Source organism: Aythya ferina (assembly GCF_964211825.1).
Source record: "Aythya ferina genome assembly, chromosome: 5".
NCBI lineage: Eukaryota > Metazoa > Chordata > Aves > Anseriformes > Anatidae > Aythya > Aythya ferina.
In genome coordinates this window covers 26,715,627-26,736,927 of record NC_140301.1, presented here as the reverse complement: position 1 = coordinate 26,736,927, position 21,301 = coordinate 26,715,627, and the positions used below count along the sequence as shown (strand labels likewise).

The following is a 21,301-nucleotide window of genomic DNA, read 5'->3' as shown; positions in this document are numbered from 1 at the left end:
TCCTTCTTTCACCAAGAGAAAATGAACACCTCCAATTAAAACGTTTTATGAGATAATCCAGATATCACTGGAGGAGTTGCAAATAGGGTCTATGCTGCACATAATTACAGGAAATAGTAAAAAAATAAACTAAGATTTGTAAACAAAAGAAGAACACAATAAGAGTTGATTTGAAATAGAGAGAGTGAGATTTGCTATTTCTTGTTACCCAGAAATCTTCTGTTTTAGCCAAGTCTTGCACTGGTCCACATTATTTCAAAATTTATCTTCTGCTGTCATTGCTGCAGAACCACCATATTGGTTCAAATATACCAGTTAGTTAGTGTAGGTATATGAAAAGTAATTGCAATTGTCCCTTAATCACCAAACAGTGATATTATATGTAACAATTTTTGAACAGAAGACTTTCTGGACTTCCCCAAACTTCCTCCCTCTGAGAAAGGACCTGGGAAGTCAGTATCCTAATATATCATGCATAAGCATTTGGTATTTTTTAGCTGGACGTGATGTCCTAATTGTTTTGTCTAAGACATCCTCCACTTTTCTTATTATTATATCAATATATCCTTCTATTAGTAAGCTGCTAATAAATTAATAATAAACTAAAAATATGCCTTTTTTTTTTTTTTCAGAATAAAATAAAGATAATGCTTAAATCACACAAACACATCCCTTGAGGAATGTAATCCATTACTTATCTGTAAGTGCGTCTAAATATTTTCAACAAAAATAACTTTGTTATGGCATTAAACTATCTTAACAAATGAAAAACCCTATAAACATCTTTAGCCTAATTCCTGTGAGAAAATTGTTCTCATAACTATTGCCATTTCCTGCAGCTTCAAAGTTCTGTCTGGAGAGTCTTCCTTTATGTAAAATCATAACTCTCTCTGTACTGACTTCCTCTTGGCACTGACACTAGTTCCAGTTCAGAGGAGGGTGATGTAACATTTATAAAGGCTGAAGCAGGTATGCTGATAAAACTTGTAGCCAGCTGCAGCTGTCTGCATCTGTTCAAGGGGAAACTCCCTTCTCAGTATGAAGTCTGATCAACTGAGCTTTATGAAAAAGTACCATATTGTGGGGCAGCCCTCTAGTGCCCGCTCTCCAAAAGCAGGAACAAGGTGATGGCATCACACCCCCACAGCACACAGAGTGGGTCAGAACCAAGGTGCTAGCAGCTGGTCCCATGCCCTCTCCACAATCAATCTCCAATTAAACTTTGAAGGAAAAAAAATAAAAAATCCCACTCAGAGAAGAAACTGAATCCTTTCAAGTCATTGGCTCCACATCACATGAAACTTTTCTATTTTTTACCAGTACATTAAAATTCTGTGTACACTTGTGCACTCAGGCACATTTAAAAACAATAGTTATTCATAATGTCTAGGCATCACTGCTGTAAATAAATAAATAAATATTAACCACATTGACTAAAAAAGAATAAAAATAAAAAAATCAATGTAATACTCTGACACAGCTTAAATACAATGCAAGCCTTTAAGAATACTTCTTTGGGAGCCTGAAGCAGAGATGGCAGAGCTGTCTGCAGGGCATGTATTTTGTTTTCATAGCAATTTTCAAAGTTTCATCATTTTCAGTTTTTCACAGAAATAATGCCAGAAAGAAATTGGGTGTCAAGAGCCAAACATTTCCATTCAAAAGGCTTTATGGTGACTGGGTGTTGAAACTATGGGCCTGATGATCAGAATACATTTTATCACCCCAGAGTATTCTGCAACAGGTGGAAGATGACCTGAATAGGATCTGTCATCATTTCAGCTCAATTCCCTCACTGCCATTCCACTGAATGTGAAGCATCATGAGTAACTGAAAACCTTTTCTAAAGAAAGGCTTATTTACACTAAAAGGAACTTAACCAAAAGTGTCCTGAACAATGGCAAAAGGAAGCACTTCAGAAGGTAAGGGCATTAATAAACCACTTTTGTAAGATCAAGAGCCTGTCTAGCCCTGTCTTTTCCGATGGTCTGTTGCAGAAAGTAAAAGAAGTGAATAAGAAAAATAGAATATAGAATCATATACCCCTTTACATAACTCCAACCTCTCAATAAATAAATAAATAAATAAATAATGAAAAATTAAGTTATTTTTTGAAAGAAAAAAAAAAGTCTACTGACAAATCTTTTCATCTACTGCAGACTTCTGCAACTGTTCAAGGATGAAATTTGTTTCTGCTTCCAGGAAAAATATCAGCAAGTTTCAAACAAAGGGACAATAGCACGGTTCAGACTTCTTAACTCTGTTGATTGGTATCCAGGCATGAGTATTTAGTTATTTTCACCAAGACTTTGTACATATTTTCCAAGGCCTGGATCAGAATTCCCACCTACAAATACCAAATTAATGAAACTAGTTTTTGTCACAATTATATCAGTGCAACTCTGCTGTAACTATAATGAAAGCACAGCAAGATGTTATCATTGCTATTTATCTCTAGCTAGTCTTATTTATGCAGAAGAATGACTACAGCTAATTTTATACCCCGTGGTTCTGCTGTGAACTGTTCAGCTCCAGCCAGTATCTGGCTTCATTACTATCGCGTTTCCTGGCTCCTGCTTCCCACAGCTCTGCAGATCAGTGTGTGCAGGCTAAAATGGTGCTATTCGGTCATATCTCCAAAACAGTGTTTTCCCAGTACACTCACCCTTAATTCTTTGGTGGGGGAAAAAGGACAGTTTGTCTTTTAAATAGATGGACTCATGGAGTAAGAGCTCTGTCTTCCAGCTTGGGAATGCTTAGAAAAAAAAGATGGTCGATTGCCATTAACCCCCGTTACCATTTTTCTTTTTATCCATATTTCCTTTTTCTTTTCCTTTTCCTCCTTTTTCTTTACTTGTCTTAGTAAATAAAATATCTTATAAAAATAGGGAGGGAGGGGGAATAGAAACACAAGGCAAAAGCACTAGTGGAAAATCCAACTTTAATTGGTTCTGAAATTTTCCCTAACTGCTTGCTTGAGAACCATTTTTCGGTTATGTTTTTCCCTCCAAGCCCTGATCAAGCTAACTGGGGGGACACATCTTTATTTCATTAGATCAAGGAAGAACACAATCTCATCACTCTAGGATAACCATAAACAACACTCAAGAAAACCCTGAGAAATAAATAGGAAGGGGTTTGCCAGTCACAGTTGTGCAGCCTTGGCACTATTTTATAGGTAAGTTTGTACAACACCTTCCTCATTGGCACTTGGCTCCAGCTAGCACTATGATTTTTTCCCTGTGCTGAGCACTAGGTTGACACCCACGTGTTAATAATAAGCATTCATCAGGAGAATAAAGACCCTGTGCACCTATCTGCCAAAGCTCCAATGACATTAATGGGTTTCTTATGTTGTTGCAGTTCAGCCACACTACCACAAGCTACAGCCACACTACTCACAAGTCACTGTGAGTTCATCCTTGTGAAACATGAATGCCTGAAATCTTTATATAACCACAGGTAGAGCAACACATGCAGGCTTCCTGGTTTGGAACTGCTTTGTTGGAGGCTTGCTTTCCCCTGTGCCACAGTCCTGCATTCAGGAGCAGCTAGGATGCTGCTCTCAGAGCCCAGGCTTGAACTTTTCAGGCCCAGTGACAAGACATGTTCAGCTGGGGGGTTCTGGCCTTTGACATCTGTTTAGTTGGTGGTCTGACAGCCCAAATCTCTCAAACTACAGTTTATTTGGTTCCTTACCTGTTTTGCTCTGTCCTTGCTTATGCTGCTACTCAAATAGGACAACTGGCCTTATGTTTTCAGAGGTAATGATTGTCACGTATAAGATGTTTATTAATTGTACAACTGAAATGAAAAACACCAGAGAGACAAACAAACAAACAAAGAGAAAAACATAAAATTCTGTAAAATACAAATAACAACGTTGAATAGCACTAGAATCCCCCAGAGCAGGAGCAGGAGCATCACTGGATATATTGTAAAACTCACACAAATCATTGCAGTTAACAAAATCAAAAGAACTGAGCTAAAAGTACGTAGCAGAGTGTGCAGCAAAAATGTACAGGAACAGGCTGTTTGTCAAGACTTTTGTAGATCTCTAACATCAAGAAAAAGATAAATAGCTCTTTCAGATTTCTCTGTTTTTCACTTTTTGAGACTAACATAAACATTTTAACTGATGTTGCTTTATGCCTGTAGTTAAATGTAGTCGGTGAACTGAAAGGACCACGAGAATAGTTAAACTTCAGGTCTGCTGTTGTTCCTCAGCTTCTTTTTATTGGCTAGCTAAACCTTCACAGAATTTGAGCTATTGCCCCATATTGCACAGACTGCTCCCTGCTACAGGTCATTCTGAGGCTCACTGTGTCAATGTCTTCCAACTGCAAAATTCCAAAATAAATGTCACCTGTGATAAAACACTGCAACTGGAGGGAACACCATGAATTTCTTAACGCATGTTAAATATCTGGACATGAGACAAGAGATAAAAAATTAGAAACTAACTTCAAGACTGTATAAGAATCATCTCCAGATTTCTCTGGATGAGAATTAACAGACATAACGTGATTCTTGTAGTAAGCTTGGTCCTAAATACATTCTCTCTGTGGAATGAATCACACTGGCTGTGGACCAGCCATCTATAGAGCAGGAAAATTTGATGAAATTGTGTACCAAACACAGTCTCCTTCACATAGGTTATTTGATAATCAGGTGAAACATAAGGATATCTGTTATACAGGAGGCCTTAAATACCAAGAATTAGTTTATTCCATTGCAATTATTATATTTATTTGCAAATACATTTATTTTTGACTAATGCTTATGCAGATGAAGCATAGAAAGCTTGCAATTAACAACTGTATTTGCAAGCTTTGTTGCTTTGTGCTGTTGATAACTTCATTCATTTAGTTTAATTGTTTGGTGGCACAGATTCTAGGAGATGACTTTTGTAGGCTCCAGAGAATCAAGTCCATTAACATAAAACTAGAAATTTTACAAAAACAATCCACTAAACCAGCAGTCACCACAAAAAATGACTAGGTACTTATGAAAAAGTCCTATCAAAGTCAAGACAATAAGATTTATTCATATTTTGTTTCAGGATCACAAGAGACATGAGAATCCCTGGACTGATTCTAACGGAGAGGTTATAAAATCAATTAATTTGAAATCTAAATGTCTCTGTAGCTTGAGGAGTACCTACTCAGGTACTTAATTTGTTTTGTCACTGCTTATCATCTTGGAGTGAAACAAGATCTGAGAGCCATCACAGTAAAGGTTGTGCAAAACTGCAGTAGCTTCACGTTTTTCCATTCACTAAGGAACAATAAGTGCTGCCTCACCCTCACAAATAAAAGTTCCACAACTTGACTTACTGTTATGTTTTGTTTTCTATGGAACAAAAATCCGTCATCCCTTGCCTGCCCTCCCCAGTCAACTTTGGTTTGGACGTTTTAGAAGTGTTGCCAACAAAAAGAGTCAATGTAATTTATTGGCCAAAATTCAATAAATCTTAGTAAACTATAATTGCTCAGTTTTCATGAATATATTCCAAGAAAATAAGCAATAAAGAGAGTGGTAAACAAAACCAAAGCAGTGAACAGTCTGTCTGAGGAATGATTAACCCTCACAGTAAAGAAATAATGGTTATGAGTGACAAGAAACTTTGCTGGAGATAATTATGTATAAAGTTTGTATTAGTGATTCTAACTTTAGACATAACATTTTTATTTTTTTACTATTTGCATTCCTTATTTTACTCTTCACTTATCCTCATGCTTCCCAGTACCTTTTAAATACTTAAATAATATTGCTTGCAAAGCCAGCTGAAAAAGTGACTCTTGGATCCAAAGAACTCTGAAGAATTTATAAGCTGTTTTTCCTTCTATCCTTGGAGCTACTGCCAGTAGAAGCCAAATCCAGACATTTGCAACTCAACACCAGGAATGACAAGCTAATCTCATCTGTGTTGTCAAGGCCTGAGCCAATGACCTCAGGCACAGGACATCTAACAGATGCTGAGCCACAATAGCTAATTCTATTTCATTTTATATGAAAGTTGTTTTAGATTATTGTTTTCTTATGTAGTTCTATACTGAGATACAGCTCAGAAGAAGCAGTGAATATTTTTAGTTCAGAATAAAATTCCAGTCCCTACAAAGGCTCTGGTAGGCATCATAACAACTCAGAAAAAAATAGGTAGTAGGCAAGTCTTTAGAGATGCAGAGACTTGTTTTAGATAATCAGAATCCTAAAGTTGAGATGATGATGATGTATTCCACAAATGTATTTTATAAATCTCTCTACTCCAAACACCATTACAAAGTATTATACTCCTGGAATTTTGTTCTACTGAGGGTAAGAACTGCATAGGAGCCCTACTTCATGTAACATATCAGTACCTCACTCTCTGGATAGAAATGGGAAATGTAACAACAAAATGGAATATGAATGTCAATGAAAATACCTCCAAATACGTGCAAACCTTGCTGAGGGTTCAAATCAGTTCAATCCAATTGCCCAGTCTCAATGAAAAGTGTTCTTATTTTTTCTACCTGAAACACAGAAGGCAAATAGGATCTCAGTAGTGTTATGAAGATGGACATTTGGTCTCTCTCTATTATGTGCTCATGTACTTGTGCTCTCAGAGATACTGCTTCCTAGATGTTGTAAAGCAGAAGGAAAAGCTCAGGTCAATCACTGTGGAGGTAAAACAATACTTCCTGCCTGCCATGGTGCTGTCTGGAAGACATTTACACTACAAAATGAGTTTCAGATTTATGAACTGATATTTTGGACCTCCTCATATTAAAGGCATAACTCCTCCTGACTTTATTAAAACCAACATTTTACTCACGGAGAACTGAGAAAGCAGGAGGACATGATTGGAGTAACTGCCCAGACTCAGCCTATCCAGCAGTTGCTCATTTGACATTGTAAACATGCCTGTAGATCCTTGCTGCTTATTGAAAGAAAGGTGGCAGTGATCTCTCTAAAGCAAGTTGATTTGTAGCTTGTTTGGAAAACTAGTTATATCAAGAATCATGATTTCAAAAGATGCATCTTGCCTGATTGCATAGCAGAGGAGAATCCTTCCACAGTGACAGCAACATACAAAATAGAAAAGGCAATTGCTTGGTAAACCCATATAGCTGGGGTCTAGCCAGGAAAAGATAGAACCCAAGACTGTGCTCATTTTACACTGAAGAGCGTCTTTATGAAGAGTATAAATTATGGACTAGAGATTATTAGAGATTACACTAGAGATTATTATTTCATGGAAATGACTAGATATAAAATGCAGAGCTACACACCATTCTTGTTCAAATATTTTTCAAGCTATGAAGGAAACACTTTTCATAAAAGGCAATAAAAAGCATGACAGAAGATGAAAAAAGTTCCATCAATATACATATATGTGAACTGTCATACACATAAATGAGCAGCACCTTCCACAGAGTTCTCTATAAACCCTATAATTCATATTTCAGAAATAAGTTACTTACAAGACTTTAATGTAGGATGCTGGCATCATATACAACAACATACACAGAAAGACACGAGGGACACTCTTACTCCTGTTATGTCACAGTTATTAAGACAGTAAAAAGAGCAGAGAATTAATGGTAACTGATGAATTGAAATTTCTGAAATACCTTTTTATTTAAACCCACTTATACCAAATAAGTATATATTAAAAAATTATCTTGTCTAATATAAAGTGATGATTCTTCTCCACCTCTCTAGAACCCCTGAATATTCCACTAGCCACGATTTAGTGTTGAGTAATGTCAGTGAAAATACCATTTAAATTTGAGAGAATTTTTTTGCATAACTTAGGACAAAGCTTTTTGTTTTGCAGCCAAGCAATAAATCCTAACAGCTTATCTCCCTAAGCCATCATCTTGACAGAAGATTATTTTAATCACCTGAAAATAATTCCTTTAAAATATAAGCTCTTCAAGTTACAGGGTCATGCACAGAAGTTTTTATGGCACTTTTTATGGTACTTTTACATGTATAAATGCTTTGCAAATTAGCATTTTGAAAACAATTTCCAAATGTTAAATATTTCATTTTCAATTAACTTTTATGTAAGTTGAATATTTGCTTCAAGGGATACAAGTGGTCATTTCCTGAATCAGTATAGCTATTATTGCAAAGCCAATGGTATGCTTTGTTAAAAACTTTACCTGAAATACTGCAAAATGCAAACCGTTTACAGCGCACAATGGGAAGAACTTTTATTATTCAAGAATAATGCTACATATCCTTGAGCACCATCTACTTGAAATAGTTTATTAAATACTTGCAGACTTAAAAGAATTTCTAATTGTAACACAATTCCATTTTTAGAAAAATAAAATTGCAGACTTATACATATAAAAAAAATGTTAGAATTTTATTTGAATTCTCAGTATAGCCAAGACATACTTAATTTGTATTGTGCACCTGAGCTCTTGAATTTAAGTCACACTGGGGATTTGTGCAAACAAAAGGCAACCTTGGAAGCTGCCAGGATGAGCATTAAAGCTCCAAAATATGGAGACATGTTTATTTTGTAATTAGTCACAGTGTTGATTTCTCTGTGTTTTGTTAGCTGCTTAAAAACATCAGAAATACCTCCACAACATCATACCCAGTTAAAGAGTTGGCATGGAATAAGAAGGAATTTTCTCCTTATTGTGTTAGTTGCTTGACATATGTCACAAGCAAGTCAACAAAAGCAGTTTCAAAGAGAAACATTTGACATGTGGTAAAAAACATTCTTGCTATGCAGTCTCCAGGGGAATAGTATTGTGTGGGTTGACTCATGGTGATATCACTGACTAGTATTATATCTACTAAAAATACATGATTTTCTGTTAAAGGTTCTCTATTTAAAAGTTTCAAAAACTACATGATTAATTGGTTATTTACTTTTTGTGATCTATCCAACTGAACTATGAAAACTAAATGGAACACTTTTCTTATCTTTTTTTCTGTTTAAGTGAAGCACCATATTCCCAGGGCAAATATTAAAGAAAAAGAAAAAGAAAAAGAAAAAGAAAAAGAAAAAGAAAAAGAAAAAGAAAAAGAAAAAGAAAAAGAAAAAGAAAAAGAAAAAGAAAAAGAAAAAGAAAAAGAAAAAGAAAAGAAGAGAAAAGAAGAGAAAAGAAGAGAAAAGAAGAGAAAAGAGAAGAGAAGCGAAGCGAAGCGAAGCGAAGCGAAGCGAAGCGAAGCGAAGAGAAGAGAAGAGAAGAGAAGAGAAGAGAAGAGAAGAGAAGAGAAGAGAAGAGAAGAGAAGAGAAGAGAAGAGAAACAAAACCTGAATACAATTGCAGTATTAGGCAAGGATGCATGGCAGCAAGATCAAGTCAAAGAGGCTGAAGTTCTATCTGTAATTAAGGCATGACTTGGGATGATATAGCAACTTGGAGTTACAAATGCTAAAATTACCTGTTTATTCATAAGTCATACTTTGCGCAAAAGCCTGCAGAGTAAACTCTCTCCAATTAGTCTGGCAAAGAACTGCAGTCACTTTCACCACAGGTACTATTCCTTTTAATGAAAGCACCAAGTTCAAGACAAAATTCAAGGATGAGCTTGCAAGAAAAACCCACTAAAAACAATTAAGAACAACTCAATGTGTCTAACACTGAAAACTCAGCTAAGCAATGTAACTGAATGTAAATACTAATGATACAGAAAAAAAAAAAAAAAACATAATTCAGCCTTCTAAAAGAAGTTTTGCTTACAGAATCCTCTTACAGTATGCATCAGATGGAAAAGGTGAACCCAAATCCTTTCCGGAAGAAAGACTTAGAACTTAGTGATTGAAAAGCTACTTCTTGACCAAAACATCAATGTTTTGGGAACATATAATGTACCCAAAAACGCATCTACTGTTATTTAAATAAGCATATAAAATGACCAAGAGGCATAATTATCCATTGACATTTAGCTGAGATTTGCTAAATTTTACCATTGTACTTCCTTATATAAGATTTATAAGGTATAATTACCTTAGATGAATTACACAAGACATCTAGCAGTGAGAGCAGTAGACTTTCATTTGTACCTGATGATCCTATTGCAGCCCTATTGATTTGCCTAAAAGTTTTGAAATATCTTTATCTCCCCTGAGGTTCTCAATTCAGTTACCTTATCATGGGAATTTGTCTAGAGTGTATTTGCATATCCAGCTGAGAAATCACCAACAGTATATTATTTCTTCCCACTGGTGAACATCAGTTCCTGTGCTACCTTCAAAGTGAAGGAGTTTACCATGGAATTCATTATAACCACTGTCAGTTTATGTAGGATTCTCGAGCAGCAGGAAACAATTATTATCTCAATAATTATGTCCTCTCAGCTCAGATCCTCGTCCCTAACTGTATGAGAATTGCTATGGAGATCAAAACTTAAAGATAGTATTTTCATTTGTCAATTCCTTTATAGAAAAAAAAGAACTCAGGAAGGCGGTTTAATGCTATATGTCTATTTCAGTGCAGTATTGTATCTTAGTTACAAGAAAATATTCAGAAAAAGACCATTGATTTAAAAAGGAGGATTGAATGAGAAAGGTTGAAGGGTGTCTCCCAGCTTTGTGTGAGCTGGGAGACAGGCCACTAGCTCAGAAAAACTTTCAGAGCAGTAATTTTAGCAGAAGCAGTAGGATGTGGAGCAGTACTGAAAAGAAAAAAAAAATAAATAAATAAAAAAGTTTTAAGAACGGTTGCTGCATTTATCACAGCCTGTGCTGCCTGACAGTTCTTGTATGATCAAATGATTACTGTGTGCTAAAAGTCCCTTTCTGGGCTAGGTTGCTGAGGTGTTATGTTTAACCAGTGGAAAGATGAACTTCTGAAGGTATTCTGCAAGCTAGCCAAAACAGCCTTCATTACTTATTTTTAGCATTTGCTGTTTTTCATGACAGGGACAAAAATATAATTTGTGGATAAACAGCTCTTAATCAGGCATCTGCACTGATGAAAAATACATGATCCAGGAAGCAAGAATGTTCCAACTTTAATACCAGCTCTTGTGCTGTTCAATCTTCTTCCTTCACACTAACACAGTGTGTATGTTGCATGTTCTCCTGCAATAGTAGTCACCAAAAACAAAGGTCATTTTTGTTTAATACTAAGCAAGAACTTTAGTATCAGACTCAGAAAAACAATCTTATCCTTGAATTTAGCCCACTTCTTTCTTTGCTTTTCTGCAGCACTTTCAATTTGTCCAGCTGTAGCCAGAAGCCATCTCCAGGTCTAAATGAGTAAATAAGCAGCTGTCACATATCCATCTGCCATTCACAAGGAACAGGTGCATCCAGAATTGAAACAGAATTGGAGTGTCAAATTTTATCTTCCCCTTTTTGTACATACTTGTAGTACAAATGCCACACACCACCACTGACTGAGCTTACTGCAGTAACACGTCTTGACCCACCAACAGGAGCCTTCCATTGTACTGAGCTCTAAAAGTCTACACATCTAACTTTCTGTTTGCTACATTTGAATCTGAGTTCTAACAATCTTTCTTTGACTGTGCTCCTTTGATGCCACAGTATTAACAGGAATCAACAAGTAACGGAAAGCTATTATGATCATTAAAGTATGCAGAGGAAAAGTAGCCAACTTATGCTTATGCATGTGCCAGAAACCAGAATACACATTTTTTCCAGTTCACAAACACTTGAGAAAGGAATTTTGGTCCTGGCATTGTTGGAAAAAATTAAATGCCTGAAGGACATTTAGTTCCAGCAATGATGAGGGGGAAGGAGGGAGGGACCAGGGGGGGAGCATGGCAAAGTTATTAAAAGATGTAATTGTAAAAGTACATAAAATCAACACATTTTATTAATGTTTTGAAAAAGACACACATTTCAGGTAGTTTATTTTCAGCCAAATACCAAAGCCATTTTTCAAAACTTGCCCAAGGAAAGCTTATTGAAGTCAACAGGAGTTTTGCTGAGTGAGATCCACAGGATTTGTTTCTAATAGTCATTGAAATAATATGTTTATTATTTCAGTAAGCAGTAGCAGAAAAAGCAGGCACTGTGAATCATACAATATAACTATTTCCTTCAGAGGCTGACATTCAGTCAGATAATTCTATTAAGATCTTTGCGGAGTTGGAGGGAGTGGTCTTCAGCGGACATTTGGATAATCAATGAGAAACAATGGCCACGCTAGTTACAGCATAGGTCTTACCTCAAACTAAAAAAATCATTCTTTACCTCTTCTCTTTTATAAATGTGAAGGGAGATTAAGGACAGTGGGAAGTTTCTGCCAAGATGAAGGCAGTGTGGATTTCTGGAAGGAAACATGTTTTCACCAAAAGAAAAGGGAAAAAATAAACAAGGTGGAAAAAGAAGCCAACTCTTTCCACTGAAAGACACTGAAAATTAATACAGGGAAAGAAGAGGTAAAAGTAGGAATAGCTCCTCTGAAGACTTGTCACTTCCTATTGCTTTCTTTGTTTGACAGAGCACAAATTATTAATTTAACTTCTACTTCCACATTTAAAAGCTATGTTATTTTGCTATTTTATTTATTTGTTTATTTATTTTCCATGTGTTTGCTTTCAGATTCTGCTTACTTTATTTTTTCCCTTGCTTTTCCTCCTATCACAGAGCAGTTATAGGTACAAATTTCCAATAGAAGAGATGTTAACATTCTTCTGTTACTTTGCAGCCTTGTCAAGAGTCTACAGATAAGGAGATTTTAGAATTAAATGTATTTAATAGATAGTTTGCTTTGTCTGATGTCTGGTGTGTTACATCAGGTAGTTTCAAGATGCATTTGAGGAAAGCCCTGAATCTCCCATTTCTTGACAACCTGCCCAGAGGAATATATATTTTCTAATACTTGTTGATTTACCTAAGTTGTTCTCTCCTCTGATTCAGTCTTTACATGTGTAAAACTTTCCTTCTCTATTTGTGTAGTACCTGATTTATGACTGTGGCTTCTGGGCTTCACCACAATACTGTGCCGGTAGTCCAGCAATAACATGTCCTGTTCTTTGAGTTTCCTGTGTCCCTTGTTTAGGAAAGCATCAAAACTCCAACCTAAATGTGTTAATTTGTAGATGGAAAATATTCCCAGACAATCCATTGCAAATGTTACATAAAAATTGAAATAATCTCATATGTAATGTGGATTACAGAATTATAGGAGCTATAATGCCTCCTACAAACTCCAAAAAAAATCACCGATGTCTATTTTCTTGGACTTGGCACTTTGAGTTGTCGGTTGTTTTTTTTTGTGCGTGTGTGTTGTTTTTTTTTGTTTGTTTTTTGGTCGGTTGTTGTTTGTTGTTTGTTTTTAAATATTGGTAGGAGCACCACTCATATGTCTTTCAGTTCCTGGCATGTGATCTCTAAGGGAAATCACAATTTAAATCCTAAACTCAGCAGATGTCTTGGTAAATTTTTCTCATGAAAAAAGTTTCTCTGAGTTTCATATGCAGAGTACAAGAACCCATTTTCGATCACTTACATCCAAATGATAGATCTGACATATTTCCAAGAGATTTAATCTAGGTAAGTATTTATAGAGCTGATTCAAGTAAAGCAGCAAGACCATTGAAGTTAAAGCCCCTCTGCTCAAGGACCTATTATTTAAATGATATATTAGCAGGGTGCCTGTTCATCAAAGCAAACCCTAGATACAAGATATCTCAAAATACTGAATATTGAACTTCAGACACTCTTGGCCCACATGGCAGTAGTCAGCTTAGGTTACAGTGTCCTTTGCTGATAAATTTGTGTAATTATTTCAGTGTGTTTTATAAAGGTGCACAGCACGTTCTTTCAGAAGGCCCCCTCAGGAATATATTGTTCTTGGAATTATTCCTTTGGAGCCGCAATGCCAGTCCAAGGGAAGCACAGAACAAAGTTCTTGCATTTAGGTAAACACCAGACACTTGGCTTGACCCAAAGTAATAACGTAGCTACTTCAGATTTCTGGCAACAGTGCTTATTAGATAGCTTCGGCTTTATTGCACCGGTGTGTAAGCATGTATTGAAATACTAAACACCCTGATGGTCTCTTGAACAGAAATGCTTGTGTCCTGGAAAGAATGACTGTTTTCCAATAGAATTAGATTTTGGTGATGGATATGATAGCTGGTTCAGAAAAGCACGTATGGCATGGGACAGACTCTGGCTAAGGCAGCTTCCTGAGGAGAAATTTTCAGAGCATTTGCAACCTGTCTACAATTCACTATACCTCTTTATCCTTGCTAAGAAAAACAGCATGCATTCTAGGTGATGAATGTAGTTTATGTCCATACAATACCTTTCTTTTTAATAACTACTTTGCCACAATCAGTGAGAACAATTTGCAAGCCATATGTGGGCCTATTCCTGACCAAATGGAAACTTTCTGTGGAAATTCATTTCTGTCAGTGAAACTCCCGCCAGGAAATGTTTCTTTGATGCAGGATGTAAATCAGACAGAGTCCTCATGCTACATTATCCAGTTGCTCTGTGGCTACAAAACTCATCCGACACTAAAGTGTTTTGTCCTTGCATCAAATCAGACAAACAAGGACTCGTATTTCCCACTTCCTAGTATTGTCTATTGAGTTGTTGACTCTTGCAGGCAACCTATGTGTGTCCTTGGAGCAATTACACTCCTTCACTGAATTTTCTTCTCAAACATAGACATAAACATGTCTAAATAAAATATATATTAAAAAAAAAAAAAAGTACAAGAGATATCCCAGAAACATTTGAAAAAACTCAGTCGTTTCCATTACATAAAAGAACAGGCAGTTCTTTTTAGAGTATGGTGTTAGACTTCAATAAAACCTAGCTTAAGGCAGGGTAAGTAAATATGTTGGTTTGTTCTACCAGCTTCTCCACAGTGCCACCATCAGTTCTTGAATATAAAAAGAATACAAACCTATCTTTGACCTAGAATGGAAGTCAGATCTGCTGTAAATTAGAGGATGCTGTAGCAAAGGATCAAATAGCAGCCTTTCTGCAACTATACCTGGTTCTTACTGGGTAAACACAAGGATTGAGGACCATCCCTCTCCCGATCCGCTCTGAAGAGCAGAGAAGAGGAAAAACATTCTTTCCTGGTCCTTCTCTGACAATAGCTTTCTCATTCTAACATCTTCATTGCAGGTGTAAATTCTGTCATCTGGAAAAATCACCACTGCATAAATGCTGCTAGGCAGAAAAATGTATGGCAAATAGACAGTTTTATCCTGTCCATGAATTGTCATAATAATATTTTTTTATGGCTGTATTCATCGTTACAAATTATTCACAAAATTATTTCTTCTAATAATCCTGAAAATGTAGATTGATTTTGAGACAATCCTGGTGAACCATAACTGCATGTTGTTAAATACAAGATGTGTTCCTTGGACATGACTGGGTATGTCCAAGGAACACAGGATCTTTGAATAAATGCAACACCGATAATAAGTGTATTAAAAATCCAAAACACCAAATTAGTGTGTTTAAATTTACTTTAGTTGCTAATATTACTGGTGATGTTTCAAATAGCAGAAATATTAATGCAAAGAAAACATACAAAATGTGTAAGCATTATCAAATACTGATCTGAAACATAAATAAGTCAGAGAACTATGGTAGTACTCAATTACCTCTAGAATCAGAGCTGAGCTAGAGCCTCCATATTCAGATTTGGATTTGTAGCATGCCAGCATATGAGATTTTTGAATCAAGGATTTTAGTGATGGTATGTTCTAGAGATCTGGTTCATTCATTATATATGAATCTGAATTGGGGGCTTGAAGTGCTTTCAGAAAAATAAAATAAAAATTAAATTAAATTAAATTCATATATTTTGATTCAGTCTGCATTTTAAATGAAACAAATACTTGCTTGCAAGCAATCTTATGTACATTCCCTTTGGATTCACAATGTGATATTTACTGGAAGCACAGTATTGATAAAAATCTTTCCTGACATCTCACAGTCCCAATGAAATGACAAGCAGTGACCTGGACACCACTTGACTGAGGAATGCAAGACAGTTTCCTATCATAAAAACTCATAACAGATTTTCAACATGCTTTCAAAATAAAGAAATAAATCCAAAGTGCTTATCACTTCAATTCTGTCTCTTTAATGTGTTGGCTTGCCTTCCTGACCTGTAATCACAGCAACAATGCTGGGAGTCATTAAGAGAATATCTACATAGCTCCATGATGTCAAGTGCACAGATCATTGTTGCAATTTAAGGACAACTGCTGCCTGCTGCCTAGCTGGTTCTCTGCAGAGGTGACAGCCAACAGGAGGAATGCTCAGCATCATTACCATCTATTTTGATTCGAAGACATGTACATGGAGACATCCTTGCCTAACCACTGGTGGGACATATTTATTTACAGCTGGAATGATAATTACATGGATGGTTCTTTTAAGCAGTATGGTTCCTCCTTTTCACTTTAAAATAAGAGTGATCATGCTAAATCTGTTATTACAAGTGGTGGTGATTTTTTTTTTTTTTCTTTGTACTATATAAGACTGCCAGCTTGCCAGCTCAGCAAAGATATCAACAAGCACTTGTTTTGTTGAAGCACTTGTTTTGTTGACTAGGCCAAAGGAAAACAAGTGCAATTCAGTTTAAAAATTTCAGCATTTGAAAAAATATACATTTCAAGCAATTTCTATGGGACAATGGGAATGCAGTGATAAACAGGAGAACTGGACCTACTACACCACATAACATTAATTAGGTTACTTATATCATGTGCACTTAAAATTTGTAAAAAGAAAAAAAAAAAAAGTAGCAGTATCTGGCAATTTGTATAAACAAACACCAAACAAATAGGTCTTCCATGTGGGAAAGACTGCATACAGCAGAGTTTCCAAGGCATTATTACAGCAATGTATTAAGCTGGTATGTACAAATCTCTTCCCCTTGAAATAGCTTTCATTTTTTCGTTTTCCTCAGCTCCAGAGGAACCCGTACCTGACTCAGAGGACAGATCCACTGTGGCAGCACCCTGTCTCACTTGTGGCTATATGCTGCAGTGCTGGAGCATTTAAACAAAACGTCTACAGAGTAGAAAAGATCTATTTTCAGCAGTTGTTGCTGTGTTGTTGTTCTTTTTTATCACTAAACTTTTATAAATATATATATATAAAGAAGCATTAAAGCTTTCTCTTAATTTTTATTATTAAAAAAAAATGGGATTTTTTACAATAAAAAAAAAAATCAAACATCACACCTATACTAAAAGAACAATATTTCAATAAGAAGAGTTAGAACATCTTTGGTACAGGCCTGGCTCACAGACCTATCTTCACTATCTGGGTTTCCAACAATTATACCATTACATATTTCCATACATTAAAACCAGATCCATTAATATAAACCAGAAATTACTTCCATGTGTTTCCATACAAAATATTCCCTCTCCTCATGTTTATTAAATTTCCTGTTTGAAGAGATATAAACTGATAGCTTCATCCAGCAAAGCGCTTAAATACATGTTCAAATTCATGCATATTAGTAGGCTTCTTGATCAGGATCTAAATGAGGCTGCCATCACAACTTTTGCCTACATTAGAGTGATGTAAAATAATAATGAAAAGAGACAAAGTGCATTGCCACCATTTAATATAGTTATTATTGGGAACCAGCAGTGAAACAGCTTGTATAGGCCTCTACTATGCTGCATGAGTGGTTTACTGTGGCCCCATACGTCCTTAGAAACAAAGACTGTCCTGGTAACCTTACAGCTTATTCTCCTTATTAATAATCAGACAGTTTATGATCCTGAAATATGGGACCAAATTGAGGTCAAGGTGTGGGACTGCAACTAAAAACGACAAGGTTGCAGTGGGATTGCTCGGCACCTGGCTAGCAATCTCTGAGGCCTTAAAGAGACATGTGGGGCCACAGTCAGAAACGTGTGGTTTGCCAGACAGTGAGGGAACTGCAGGCTCCTTTACTGATCCAACTGCTACACCAATTGGCCCCTCTGCTGCTACAGCCATCGCAGGCCTTTGCTGTTATGCTCCTTGCTGACCTGGACGTGCCTTTTGACCCAGGCCCTATTGGCCTTGAAAAGAAGATGGATGTGCTTTTCTTCGATCCGGGAAGAACGGGATACATAAGGCCTGAAGGCCGAGTTGCTTGACAACTTAAAGCAAGATATATTGTTCAAAAGGAATGGAAAATGGGGACTTGTTTGTAATCAAGAAAAGGAATGGAAAATGGAGGCTGTTAAGTCATGGAACTTAAAGGACTGTTTGTTACCTTTTCTGATTGTACATATATGTAGATGTTCTTGGGTTTAGTATGTAAAGCAATGTTCTGAATATTTAGAATGTTTGATGTTTGTGTGTACATGTTGGTGGAGCGTAGACTCCCCGCACACCCGCCGTTTACTTGCCTTTTATACCTTTTATAAATATTTCTTTTATAAATATTACTAAATTCAGATTGAGTTGAGACTTCATTTATAACAAATTGGTGACCCCGACGTGATCTTCTTGGACTTTGGATCTGCGACCAGTAAAGGGAGGCACCCCACATAATGGCCCTTGCCAATAGCGGTGCTAGAGTCCAACAAGATTTCAAACATAAGAGGCAAGTAAAGAACCAAGAGCTCTTCCTTTGTGACCCGTAATTCTGCGTGCAAAACCCGAACAAAGATACTGTTTGGTTGGGTAGGATTCGGTTGTGTGGCTGTGTGTAGGGGTGTGACTGAGACGGAACTTAGTTCTGAAGCTAAGAATTTGTGGGTGGGTTAACCACTTGCAAGACACCTCCAGACACAGGCACAGCCAGGGATTTGGAACCTCTTTAAGGGTTCCAGGGATTCGGAACTTATTTGAAGCTTCCAGGGATTCAGCCAGGGATTCGGAACCTCTTTGAGGGTTCCAGGGATTCAGAACTTACTTGAAGGTTCCAGGATGGGTCAGGTGAAAAGGGACCCATAACAGGAACTTGGAAGATTGAGTCTACTCCTGGAGATTTGAAAGTTAGGCCTAAAAGAACTTGAAGTATATCGGGGCATAGCTATCCTTTGCATGCTAATTGTAGCAATTGAAGTAATAGGTGGGAAATATACCTAGATTATTTGTTATCTACTTTAATCAATCAAATTTGATGTGTGTGATGCTGCTAGTGATGATTATACATCCTGTGGAAAAATGAGTTGGGTGAAATATTCTAGATATGGGATTCCAACCATTGCTAAAAACTTGTTTATAAATCTTCCTTCCTTCCTTCCCTCCTTCCTTTCCTCTTTTCTTCCTTCCTTCCTTCCTTCCTTCCTTCCTTCCTTCCTTCCTTCCTTCCTTCCTTCCTTCCTTCCTTCCTTCCTTCCTTCCTTCCTTCCTTCCTTCCTTTCTCCTTCTATTCCTTCCTTTGTTTTTTCCTTTTTCTTTGCTTCCCTCTCTCTCCCCTCCCTCCCTTCCCCCTCTCCTTCCTCCCTTTCCTCTTCTCATCTTCTTTCCTTTCCCTCTTTCCTTTTTTTCCTTTTCTTTTTCATCTTCCTTTCTCTTTTGCACTTTTCTATCCACTTCCCATTTTCTTCATCTTTTCACTCTTCATTACCATGGTATTTTTTTCTCTATATTATGTAATTGTAATTATGTAATATTAATGTAATATTATGTAAGAGTATATGCATGTGTAAAAATTAACTACGAAAATATTTCATTAACTGACATAATTTCAAGAGGGTTCATCCTTCTAGAATTGCTTCCAGAAATGACAGTTGCTACCATTTGCAATGATTTAGGAAAGCTCAGAAGTAAAACTAAAAATATAGTATTAGAAAATTATATAGAGATGTGTAAATGAAGACTAAAGTTAGCATACACTAAACTATATACACAATAAAATACTGTTCTACATAAGTGGAAATTCAATATAAATATTTGTATGCTCTAACAGAAGAATAAATAAAATGAAATTTGATGTTCAGCAGTATTGATTTTCTATGCTTCTTTATATTTGGACTTTGAAGATATTTGTTTTTGTAAGAGTAAGCTTATAAGATTTCCTTTACATTCTCTACATGTCAAAATAAGCATCACATGGAAATTTTCAAGTCAGCTGCTTCAGTACATGAGACAAATCCAAAAGTTTGGCTACTAAGAAAATACTTCAGAATTTATGGGTTTGATATAGAAACAAAAAAAAAAAAAAAAGAAAAAAAAAAAAACAGATGAGAAATAAAGTCGAACTCCTTGCAATACGTTTTCATGTAAGTGTGTAGACTAATCACACTGAATTGATTTAAAATAAACTCAGAAGACTTGATGCTGGTTGTGGCAAATCAGACAATGCAGTGGGACACTAGATTTTGCAAATGCCCAGTCATATTTATTTTAGTTGGACAAGAGAATCTGTATACAACTAATCCTCTGGGATCTCAGGCCATCTTAAAGAGAAAACATCATATGGCTGTATTTTTAAGCAAATAAGGCGTTTTGGTTTCTTTGTATGACTGAATATTTTGAAACTCAAGTAGAAAATGAACTAGCAGTTAGTTTTGGTGTGACAGAGCCACTGTTATTTAGACACTTAAATAGAAACCTGTGGTGGTGCTGGTCAGCTGCAGTTTGCTGAAATCCTTGGCTGATCAAAGGTACCCTCTTAAGAGGAAAGCATGACAAGGAGACACCACCTGTAAAGGAAAAATGTTACAAATGGAGACATAAAATCCAGCTTCCTTTTCCAAGTAAAAAGGCTTATGTCTGTACAAGAGCACTGCCCATCTGTAAACTGCTATAAACGGTACAGCTACTCAGAATGAATACAGTCGCATTCAGCTGAGTGCCATAAGAAGTAGAGGAGGAAGTTGGCTTAGCTGCTCAGTTACAACAAAAATAACATTTAATATGAAATTAAGATATTGCATGCAATTGCTTCATGCTCTAAAGCATACCATTCAAGTTGCTTTTATTCAATATAACCATCTGTCACCTTTCTCAAGAATATTCATAGAATGATAGAATCATAGAATATCCCGAGTTGGAAGGGACCCACAAGGATCATCGAGTCCAACTCCCGGCACCACACAGGTCAACCCAAAAATTCAGACCATGTGACTAAGTGCACAGTCCAGACGCTTCTTAAATATTCTCCGCAAACTGGATATTTAAAATTGACACAAACAAAATCTCATCTCATAGTTAGATAATATCATAAGAATACACAGCTCTTCACTGTAGGGACATGAAAGACCTAATAACTTCACCGTGCTCTCCAGTCTGTTGGTCAGACTGAAACTGTTGGGCATGTCAGAGCTCCATTTCTGCCACAGGACTCCAGTAAATCACTCATGTTTTGTGCCACACAGGTATATTCAGTGACTTAGTATTTGCCAGATGCAAAAGCTGTAAGCTTCT

At 36.4% G+C, this 21,301-nt stretch overlaps 1 long non-coding RNA gene across 2 annotated transcripts in view; it reads right to left on the bottom strand.

Annotated features, from left to right (window-relative positions):
- Positions 1-21,301, bottom strand: part of LOC311437144 — a 123,062-nt gene that overhangs the window by 23,985 nt on the left and 77,776 nt on the right. Inside the window, exons 1-2 of one of the 2 annotated variants that reach the window (XR_014693321.1) lie at positions 6,428-6,515; positions 3,700-3,804 (exon numbers count right to left, since the gene is read on the bottom strand). This is a non-coding gene — a long non-coding RNA (uncharacterized lncRNA). Of the gene's footprint in view, positions 1-3,699; positions 3,805-6,427; positions 6,516-20,486; positions 20,578-21,301 lie in introns of those variants that run through there. The other variant, XR_014693320.1, reaches the window with a different exon arrangement.